This window comes from Salvelinus fontinalis, chromosome 7, assembly GCF_029448725.1.
Source record: "Salvelinus fontinalis isolate EN_2023a chromosome 7, ASM2944872v1, whole genome shotgun sequence".
Classification (NCBI taxonomy): domain Eukaryota; kingdom Metazoa; phylum Chordata; class Actinopteri; order Salmoniformes; family Salmonidae; genus Salvelinus; species Salvelinus fontinalis.
In genome coordinates, this window is record NC_074671.1 from 34,545,965 (window position 1) to 34,558,096 (window position 12,132).

Below are 12,132 nucleotides of genomic sequence, written 5' to 3' on the forward strand. Positions count from 1 at the left end.
GACATTTACAAGCGAATGTGAACAAGAGGTATTATGTAAATTAACAACATTTTGTGAAAATGAACAACATTTTAATGCATGCCTGTCTGAAGGAAGAACAGTACTGGCTCTGGAGCAGAATGTGTACATGCTGTGTCTGTGTGGAGTCTGGAGTCGCTAGGGCAACAGGGCTGCCTGCTCTGCTCAGGACAAGAGGGGGAGGAGAAGACCGGCCAAGAAAAAATGAATGTAAATCAAGAGTGGCAGCTGTACAAAAAACTCATCCAAAGGGCTTTGACTTCTCAAACATGGCAAAAAGCTAACACAATATGATGCCCCGTCACCAAATTAATTCAACAACTTAGATAACTAGCAAGTTAAACTTAGGGGTCGCGTTAACAGAATTCTGCATTTTTCACGCACAAAAAAAAGATAAAACAAATAGAAATATTTGCTGAGTTTTGTAAACTTCTTATTGGAATTTCTGCTCGGCATCAGACAAATGTTGTGCTTCAGTTGCACTTCTCCACTTGGATGCACTAACGGGAATTCTATCAGTAGACAGCGCTCTGACCGATGTGTAGCTACTTTTCTCCTGTACTTTTCTTGTTGTAGCCAGCCTACTTTTTTCCAGTTAAATGCCAGATTACCTTACATTTACATTTTAGTCATTTAGCAGACGCTCTTATCCAGAGCGACTTACAGTAGAGTGCATACATTTTACATACTGAGACAAGGATATCCCTACCGGCCAAACCCTCCCTAACCCTGACGACGCTATGCCAATTGTGCGTCGCCCCACGGACCTCCCGGTTGCGGCCGGCTGCGACAGAGCCTGGGCGCGAACCCAGAGACTCTGGTGGCGCAGCTAGCACTGCGATGCAGTGCCCTAGACCACTGCGCAACCCGGGAGGAGAAGGAACCTTTCAACTTCAAGGAAAACATTATGAAATGTAGCTGGCTACATACTTTCAATGATCAACATTAGAAATATGATGACCATGCGATGGCCCAGCTGCACAGGGCCATATTTGACTTGATTCACATGGCCATATCTCCATAAATAATTGTTTCAGACATCCCAACGATGGCTTAAAATATTTGGGGTCTGGAGAACGCAATAATGCCATATATACATATCATTTAAACTTTTAGTGGAAGAGTGGTGAAAACGATTAGTTCCAATAGTTTACATGTACACACTCTAAAAAGTAAAATGTGTGTTCCCTGAAGTCTACTGACTGCAATATGTCATATAATATTCTGTTTTGTGTACATTTGATGAAAAATGACAGGAAACCTGCCCTGTACACGTCACTTTAGGTAAAATCACATAGGAACGTATTATGTCCAGCAGAGAGACAGATAACCCATTTTAACAAATACTTTTATGAGAAGACATTTTAGCCTTGACACAAATTTTGTAATGTTTTTTTTTTTAAATAGTGTTTTCCAGACACCCTCAAATATTTTAAGCCATCATTGGGTTATATGTACAAATTATTTATGGACATATTGACAAATGAATCTAGTCCAATATGTCCAAATGCAGCTGGTTGCTGGCCATATTGGAAATGGCCACCAGGGAGGTAATGGACAAAATCTGTGATGGCACTATTTACAAAAATACTTGAAATTTGGCGGCTCTTCCACAAAGTCCACAATTTTTTATGCACTGGACAATGGTCAAAATAACCTCAATATGACCCTTATTAAGGTCTTAAGAGTACTTTATGATCCAAATGATTGTCTATATTATATGTGGAGTTTATTTGGGGGGTAGATTAAATTAAAGTCATTGTTATTTTGTTTGGAATGATTTTACCCTATTTTCTTCTAACAGAAAATCTGGATGTTTAACCTGGTTGACCGACACTCTTCCCAGATTGCCTCCAATCTTTAAAATGTTGCTTAAGGCATTTAGTATTAGTGAACCATGTTTGATATTTGTATCATAAAATGGAACAATTATTTATCCTACCCGCTGAACTATGTGTATTAGCAGGGGCTAATGTGATCGTTACATCTCGAGCATGCTAGCTAACTATCATACATGCAGCAATCATACATACAAAAGCACGGGAAGCCCCCAATATCTTACAGGCACTGTACACACACACACACATATATATACACACACACACATCAGGAAATGTACATAGTGAACTCGTAAACATTAAAATGAAAACAGAATATAATAATTTAGAAAGGGAGCTCACACTTGCATAGTCTCATCATCCTGGGGAGAATTGACGTTCGCGATCTCCCCCTATCTGCAAGGGTAGCCTCGACTTTCCACTGCAGATATGTATTCAATGTTTATGTATTCCGAACCAACCAATCGGAATACATAAACATTGAATACATATCTGCAGTGGAAAGTCGAAACCTAACCAACCCTGTTGCACAAGTGCCCAGAATTTCAAATGACTTCACAGAAAAGGCACCGGCAGCCGTGCCAAGATCTGTGTATGTTTATACATTTAGTGAGAAATTGTGTCATTTTGATTGCCAATTAAACAGTCTCGTGTACTTTGAGTAGCTCCTCAGTGTTGGCACATGAAATAACACTCTTATTCTCCAAACTCATTAATGCTAGCCACTCATCAGATATGCCCGGTTGATTTTAATGGGCAGACACCATTCCCAAATCACTAGATGAGCATATACTTTAAATGGGGTTATACCCTATTACATCTAACCTTAAAACGTACAAATCTCATAAAATCAAAGAAAGAAAGAGTCAAAACTACAATACATATCTAATTACACTCAAGTGTAACAATGGGAGGGATTTCACATTATCTTGAGTTATGCAAAGGAATGTATGTATTGACAGGGCAATTCATTGTTTGTATGGAATATGCTTGATCATAGTGACACACCGTATATGTCTTTGTATTTTCACACGATTCAGTCTCTTTGTTGGGAACTTGTACCCACTTGCTATCTTGGTGAATAAGTTGATCACTTGATAACTTTCCCAAGACTATAAGTATACATATACTTTTACTGAATTCAAAAGCACAGTGTATCACCTTCTTAAAGCTGTATAACGGCGCCATCTACTGATCGCAGGTACATGTAACTATGATAGGTTCATTGATAGGTTCATTCATACAGTAGTTCTTCATTTAGGATCTTGATATCTTGCTCTTTCCAAAAATTGCATGGTAACATTCTCTAACACGTGCATCTGACTAAACCCTGTCTATTTTGTGAACCTTTAAAATCAGATAAACATAAAACATTCAAGTATCTTTCAAGCATAAATTCCTGATGTGGTGTACACACCAAAACAATGACGGTTCCTCAAGGGTTCTTTGTGAAAGGTGATGGTTCTATGTGGAACCATACTGACCCAAAGAACCCTTTGAGCCCATCAATGGTTCTTTGCAATTCAAGAAAGGGTTCTTTCAACTTTTAGTGATAATTTAAAATGTAGTGGCGTCAGTAATATTTAGAGAAAAAAAATGTGTTTAACCTTTATTTAACCAGAGGAAAATTTGGGGACGTGGTTTGTTCACAGCTTTTTTTTGTGAAACTGTGAGCGAGACTGTCAATCCAGTTGATCTAATCTGTTGTGTTATGCTATTACATGTTATATATGACTATGTCCAGTGATGGTATGCTTCATTCTATAGCTAGAGGACTCCTGATATCTCCAGGAGTGATAAGTATAATTTTTTTGTCTTTATCTGTTGTGGTTTAGCACTGTCTTTTTGCAAGCTAGGGTCATCTACTTTAAGTGCTGCCTGTCTTCCCAGTTGCCTACTTAGTGTGTGAACGGCTGACTACTCATAAATTGCAGATGATTTTTCACACATGAACCAGGATTAAAGGGCAGGGCAATTTGTGACTTGTTTAGGTCATCAGTGGCTGTATTGGAGGGGGAGTGGTTTCCCCTCTCCTAGGCAATCAGCAATTAATACCTGGAGGTGTGCTTTTCACCTCTGCTAGGCAATTAGTGTATGGGATTATGAAGCTGACAGAACTACGTTTGTGTTGAGAATTGTGGTTGCAAGTACTATTCGCAAATGTTTCATTTACTTTGCAAGCCTGTATCATGATGTGTGAAAGATTTAATCTTAAGGATCGGACCCTTTTTTTCAATTTTTGCCTTAAATGGCAGTGCCCTAGAGCAAGGATATGCATTTTCTTTGTACCATTTGAAAGGAAACACTTTGAAGTTTGTGGAAATGTGAAAGGAATGTAGGAGAATATAACACATTAGATCTGGTAAAAGATAATAACAAAGAAAAAAAAAACGTTTAATTGTATTTTTTTTGTACCATCATCTTTGAAATTCAAGAGAAAGGCCATCAGCTCTGTTGCATCCTGTAGTGTGTGGCGTTTGGTGTGGCGTTCTTTTATGTTTTTAATTTGTACACTTAGTTTACAAACAATCTACCAACCATGGATTCACGGTGGTGGGGAGTTGGACTGATCTTGTTGATCGTGTACATACCCGCTACAAACGGACTAAATTATGAAAACGCTGCTGGCAGCGGAATCCAATACAGCAGGGAGTTCTTACTACAATGCAACTCAAACACAAACGCGACGGATATCCCAATGGCTCATCTAATCCCTGATTGTCTGCGAGTGGATTACAAACCCAAATGCAAACGTGGAAAACGCGGGGGAATCAGACAAAGACTTAAAAAATGAAAGAACAAACTTCCCTTACCCACCACCTCGCTGATTAATGCCAGGTCACTGAGGGGGAAAGCGGATGAGCTGTCAGCGAATCTGCCCTTTCAACACGAATATCGGGAGGCATGCTTGCTGGCATTTACTGAGACTTTGTTGGATGACAGAGGCCCGGACAGAGAAGTTGAGCCGGCCGGCTTCACTCTGGTCAGAGCGGACCGTGTTCTGACAGTCACAGGAAAACTTCATGGCGGGGGCGTCTGCCTGCTTGTCAGGGACCAGTGGTGTAAATCGATCCTGGTAAGAGAGACTCTGTACCACCGACATTGAACTGCTTTCTGTGTCACTGCGACCCTACTATCTGCCCTGTGAGTTGCCCCAATTCTTTGTTACCATTGTGTACATTCAACCTAAAGCTAATATAACAAAGGCATCAGAGATTATTTATAATCTGTCACAGAAACTGGAATCCATCTCCGCCGACGCACCCAAATTTATTTTAGGGGATTTTAACAACTGTACCTTGCACAAAGTCCTGCGCACATACCACCAGTATGTGAAATGTCACACTAGGAAAAATAAGACTCTTGACAATACCAAATGCGTTTTCTGCCACCACCAGACCTCCCCTGGGGACATCAGACCACAATGTGGTCTACCTCAGGCCAACCTACTGTCTGCTCCTGGAGAGGGAGAATATCACGTTCCTGACCTGTTTTCTGTTATTTTGTATGTGTTTAGTTGGTCAGGGCGTGAGTTGGAGTGGGCATTCTATGTTTTGTGTTTCTATGTTTAGGTCACTTGTAATTGGCCTTATATGGTTCTCAATCAGGGACAGGTGTTTGACGTTTTCCTCTGATTGAGAACCATATAAAGGTTGGCTGTTCACAATGTTTGTTTGTGGGTGATTGTCTTCCCTGTCTGTGTCTGTGCACCACACAGGACTGTTTCGGTTTGTTCGTTCGTTTGATGTAGTCTGCTCCTGTTCGTGAGTGCTTCGTGTCTTTATGTAAGTTCCATGTTCAGGTTTCGTCTACGTCGTTTTATTTTTTTTGTAGTTTGTTGAAGTGTTGTCGGTTTTCGTATTTACTTTAATAAACTTAATTATGTATTCACAACCCGCTGCATTTTGGTCCTCCGATCCTTCTCTCCTCTCCTCGTCCGAGGAGGAGGAAGAACTAGACACCCGTTACAGAGAAACCCATAGTTAAAACTGTCAAGATCTGGAATGACAACAGTATCACTTGTCTCCAGGGGTGTTTTGACTGTACTATGTGGGAGGTATTTGAGGACAGCAGCTCTGATCTTGATGAACTCACAGATGTTATTTCAGACTATGTAAACTTCTGTGTTGAGTCAGTTGTGCCTACTAAAACCTGTCAAATCTTCCCTAACAATAAGCCTTGGGTATCAAAACATCTAAAATCACTGCTGAATAGGAAGAAGGCAGTTTATGCTGAGGGTGATAGACAGGTTTTAAGAGATGTACAACGTGAGATCAAAAGACAGATACTGGTGGACAAGGAGCCATACAAGCAAAGGGTGGAGAGGACCCTATCCTCAGGAAACGCAAGGGTGACCTGGCAAGGGATTAAATCCATGGCTAGTGTCCCCCACATAGGCAGGGGGAAAACCAGTGCTGGCCTTGGGAGATATGAGGGCCAGAACATGGCTAATCAACTGAATGTTTTCTTCTCAAGATTTGAATCAGACAACTTTGTGTCAGAGGTAAAAACAAATGGTAGCATCATTACAAATGTTTGAGAGGGTTGTTGTTAAACAGTCTGTTTTAAAGTTGATCAGGGGATGTAACACATACAAAAGCCCAGATAAAATAAGTGGACATGTGTTAAAGCACTGTGCTGAACAATTGGATGGTGTTTTTACAGACATTTTCCAATCCTCACTCGACCAGCAACACATGCCAGTATTGTGGAAAAACTCAATAATTATACCAATTCCTAAAGCATCTAATCCCTCTGTGCTGAATCCCTACCGCCCTGTCGCCTTGACATCCTTAGTAATGAAATGCCTTGAAAAACTTGTGAAAGTCATATTCTCAGCGTCACCCAGAAGCTTCTCGACCCATTTCAGTTATCCTATCAGCCTAGCAGAGGAGTTGATGATGCCATTCTTACCCTCCTTAACATGGTCTATAGACATCCAGAGGGTGCCAAATCCCATGTTAGGGTTCTGTTTGTTGACTTTTCTTCTGCCTTCAACACAATCCAGCCCTACATTCTGGCACAGAGATTCATTCGGGGCTTCTCTTTAGATGCGGGGCTGGTTTTGTGGCTGTTGGACTTCCTGAGCCAACGCTCACAGTGAGTCAAAATAAGTCCCCACGTGTCAGACATACGCAATACCAACACAGGCTCTCCTCAGGGATGTGTTTTGTCCCACTTCTGTACATCTTGTACACTAATAGTTGTACTAGTTCCCATCCTGACAGACACCTCGTTAAGTTCGCTGACGACACTGCCTTGATCAGCCTGTTGCATGATGACGAGGAACATCATGGCCCGGTCCTAGATGACTTTGTAGAGTGATGTGAGGAATCACACTTGGTCCTCAATACCAACAAGACCAAAGAGATGTGCATAGACTTCAGGAAGTGTACAACACTTACCTCTGCAACATCTATCAGAGGTCAGAATATAGAGATTGTAGAGGCATACAAATACTTGGGTGTCCTCTTGGACAATAAGCTTCAGTGGAGTAAATGTACAGACCTGATCTACAAAATGAGCCAACAGAGAGTGCACTTTCTCAAAAAGCCGGGATCTTTTAATGTACTATACTGACTCTGTTTTACAAATCTTTCATTGAGAATATTTTAACTTTTTGTATTGTTTATTGGTTTGGCAATGCCACTGTCAGCCAGAGAAATATGCTGAGAAGGATTATCACCACAGCAAGCAATGTACTTGGAGTCAAACAGACAGGCCTGGATAAGATCTTTAAGGTCAGGGTCCTCCGCAAGGCTCACAAAATCATTTTAGACCCAAGCCACCCCCTGTACCCGGACTTTGAACTACTCCCCTCTAGGCGCAGGTATAGGGCACCCCTCAGCAGGAAAAACAGAACTAGACAATCATTTGTGCCAGGTGTGATATCCCTCCTAAATGGCTCGGGCTAATGTTCATATCGACTCAGTAAGGCCAGCAGGCTAGTCTTTAAAAAAAAAATGTTTTATTGGTATGTAACTGTTATGAAAATTGTATTGTCAATTTTGTTTTGCATTTAAAACGCCACTTTAAACGTGTACATGACACTGCAACAAAATTTCCCCATGGGGACAATAAAGTAAGTAAGTAAGTAAAATCATGTATTATTCCAGCCCAGGTACAATTTAGACATTGGCCACTAGATGGCAACAGTGTATGTGCAAAGTTTTAGTGTGATCCAATGAACCATTGTATTTCTGTTCAAAATGTTGTATCAAGACTGCCCAAATGTGCCTAATTTGTTTATTAATAACTTTTCATGTTAAAAACTGTGCACTCTCCTCAAACAATGACATGGTATTATTTCACTGTAATAGCTACTGTAAATTGGACAGTGCAGTTAGATTAACAAGAATTTAAGCTTTCCACCAATATCAGATATGTCTATGTCCTGGGAAATGTTCTTGTTACTTACAACCTCATGCTAATCGCATTAGCCTACGTTAGCTCAACCGTCCCGCAGGGGACACACCAATCCTGAAGAAGTTTTAACAACAGTCTCAAACTTGTCACTTGACATTTGAATAAATTCAGTAACATCTGCAGGTATAATTTCAGAACTATTCCATTTACGAGTATGAAATATATATATACACTTTCTCTCCCCAATTTCGTGATACCCAATTGGTAGTTACGGTCTTGTCCCATCGCTGCAACTCCCATACAGACTTGGGAGAGGGGAAGGTCGAGAGCCGTGCATCCTGCGAAACTCGACCCCGCCAAGCCGCACTGAAGCTTGACACAATGTTTGTTTTGTTTTTATTTACCTCATCCTCTCTTGCTCATGTGGGTAGCTACATCCTGAGATTTTGATTTATGAAACATTCCAGCCAATGGTTAGGCGGCTGTAGTTTTGGCAGAGGGAACTGATTGGTCAGGAGTAAAAGGTCCTGCCCCAGAGCGCAAATAAAAATGTTACTTGCAAATCTCTTTCTACAAACGTACAAAACTTCTTTCCAAGCAAACAAATCTCTTGGTAACGTGACAGAACTCTGAGCATGTGCAGATTCTAAATCTGTCAGCGTATGCGCTACTGGTGTTGAAGTCACTTTATTCGGCAGAAGCAAATAACAGCCGGACGCAACAGTGTCCAACAAACCTCCAGCCAAAGGCAAAAGTGCAAAGCGCGACAAAGTCACAAATAAGCAAAAATGTTTAACGATTAAACATACTCCGGGTTGAAACATAGTACCCGGGGAAAAACCAGCTAGGCGCGTCAATACAAAACACGTAACAAAACAATCCCACACAAAGACATGGGGGGAACAGAGGAATATATATATATGCAGTTGATTAGGGAATGTAAACCAGGTGTGCGGGGAACAAGACAAAACAAATGGAACGGCGATGGCTAGAAATCCGGTGTCGTCGAACGCCGCCCGAACAAGGAGGGGAGCCGACTTCGGCGGAAGTCGTGACAATCTGCAGTTTTTTTTATGTGTTATTTCTTACATTGGTACCCCAGGTGATCTTAGATTTCATTACATACAGTCGGGAGGAACTACTGAATATACGAGTAACGTCAACTAACCACCGTTCCTACCAGGAATATGACTTTCCCGAAACGGATCCAGTGTTTTGCCTTCCACCCAATACAATGGACCTGATCCCAGCCGGGGAGCCTACGCGACGCCGTAAAAGGGGCAAACGTAGCGGTCTCCTGGTCAGGCTTCGGAGACGGGCACATCGCGCTCCACTCCCTAGCATACTACTCGCCAATGTCCAGTCTCTTGACAATAAGGTCGATGAAATCCGAGCACGGGTAACATTCCAGAGAGACATCAGGGATTGCAACGTGCTCTGCTTCACGGAAACATGGCTAACTCAAAAGACGCTAACGGAGTCGGTGCAGCCAGCTGGTTTCTTCACGCATCGCGCAGACAGAAACAAACATCTTTCTGGTAAGAAGAGGGGCGGGGGGGTATGCCTCATGATTAACGAGACGTGGTGTGATCATCATAACAACACTCAGGAACTCAAGTCATTCTGTTCACCTGATCTAGAACTCCTCACAATCAAATGTCGACCGCATTATCTACCAAGGGAATTCTCTTCGGTCATAATCACAGCCGTATATATTCCCCCCCAAGCAGACACATCGATGGCCCTGAACGAACTCTATCTGACTCTCTGTAAACTGGAAACCACACACCCTGAGGCTGCATTCATCGTAGCTGGGGATTTTAACAAGGCTAATCTAAAAACAAAACTCCCTAAATTCTATCAGCACATCGATTGTCCTACCAGGGCTGGCAAAACTCTGGATCACTGTTATACTAACTTCCGCGACGCATATAAGGCCCTCCCCCGCCCCCCTTTCGGAAAAGCTGACCACGACTCCATTTTGTTGATTCCAGCCTACAAACAGAAATTAAAACAACAAGCTCCCGCACTCAGGTCTGTTCAACGCTGGTCCGACCAATCTGATTCCACGCTTCAAGACTGCTTTGATCACGCGGATTGGAATATGTTCCGCATTGCGTCCAACAACAACATTGAAGAATATGCTGATTCGGTGAGCGAGTTCATTAGGAAGTGCATTGACGATGTCGTACCCACAGCAACGATTAAAACATTCCCAAACCAGAAACCGTGGATTGACGGCAGCATTCGCGTGAAACTGAAAGCGCGAACCACTGCTTTTAACCAGGGCAAGGTGACCGGAAACATGACCGAATACACACAGTGTAGCTATTCTCTCCGCAAGGCTATCAAACAGGCAAAGTCCCAGTCCTGAGACAAAATAGAATCGCAATTCAACAGCTCAGACACAAGAGGTATGTGGCAGGGTCTACAGTCTATCAAGGATTACAAAAAGAAAACCAGCCCCGTCGCGGACCAGGATGTCTTGCTCCCAGACAGGCTAAATATCTTTTTTGCCCGCTTTGAGGACAATACAGTGCCACTGACACGGCCCGCTACCAAAACCTGCGGGCTCTCCTTCACTGCAGCCGAGGTGAGTAAAACATTTAAACGTGTTAACCCTCACAAGGCTGCAGGCCCAGACGGCATTCCCAGCCGCGTCCTCAGAGCATGCGCAGACCAGCTGGCTGGTGTGTTTACGGACATATTCAATCAATCCTTATCCCAGTCTGCTGTCCCCACATGCTTCAAGAGGGCCACCATTGTTCCTGTTCCCAAGAAAGCTAAGGTAACTGAGCTAAACGACTACCGCCCCGTAGCACTCACTTCCGTCATCATGAAGTGCTTTGAGAGACTAGTCAAGGACCATATCACCTCCACCCTACCGGACACCCTAGACCCACTCCAATTTGCTTACCGACCCAATAGGTCCACAGACGACACAATCGCAACCACACTGCACACTGCCCTAACCCATCTGGACAAGAGGAATACCTATGTGAGAATGCTGTTCATCGACTACAGCTCAGCATTTAACACCATAGTACCCTCCAAACTCGTCATCAAGCTCGAGACCCTGGGTCTCGACCCCGCCCTGTGCAACTGGGTCCTGGACTTCCTGACGGGCCGCCCCCAGGTGGTGAGGGTAGGTAACAACATCTCCACCCCGCTGATCCTCAACACTGGGGCCCCACAAGGGTGCGTTCTGAGCCCTCTCCTGTACTCCCTGTTCACCCACGACTGCGTGGCCATGCACGCCTCCAACTCAATCATCAAGTTTGCGGACGACACTACAGTGGTAGGCTTGATTACCAACAACGACGAGACGGCCTACAGGGAGGAGGTGAGGGCCCTCGGAGTGTGGCGTCAGGAAAATAACCTCACACTCAACGTCAACAAAACAAAGGAGATGATTGTGGACTTCAGGAAACAGCAGAGGGAGCACCCCCCTATCCACATCGACGGGTCAGTAGTGGAGAAGGTGGAAAGTTTTAAGTTCCTCGGTGTACACATCACGGACAAACTGAATTGGTCCACCCACACAGACAGCGTTGTGAAGAAGGCGCAGCAGCGCCTCTTCAACCTCAGGAGGCTGAAGAAATTCGGCTTGTCACCAAAAGCACTCACAAACTTCTACAGATGCACAATCGAGAGCATCTTGTCGGGCTGTATCACCGCCTGGTACGGCAACTGCTCCGCCCACAACCGTAAGGCTCTCTAGAGGGTAGTGAGGTCTGCAGAACGCATCACCCGGGGCAAACTACCTGCCCTCCAGGACACCTACACCACCCGATGTCACAGGAAGGCCCTAAAGATCATCAAGGACAACAACCACCCAAGCCACTGCCTGTTCACCCCGCTATCATCCAGAAGGCGAGGTCAGTACAGGTGCATCAATGCAGGGACCGAG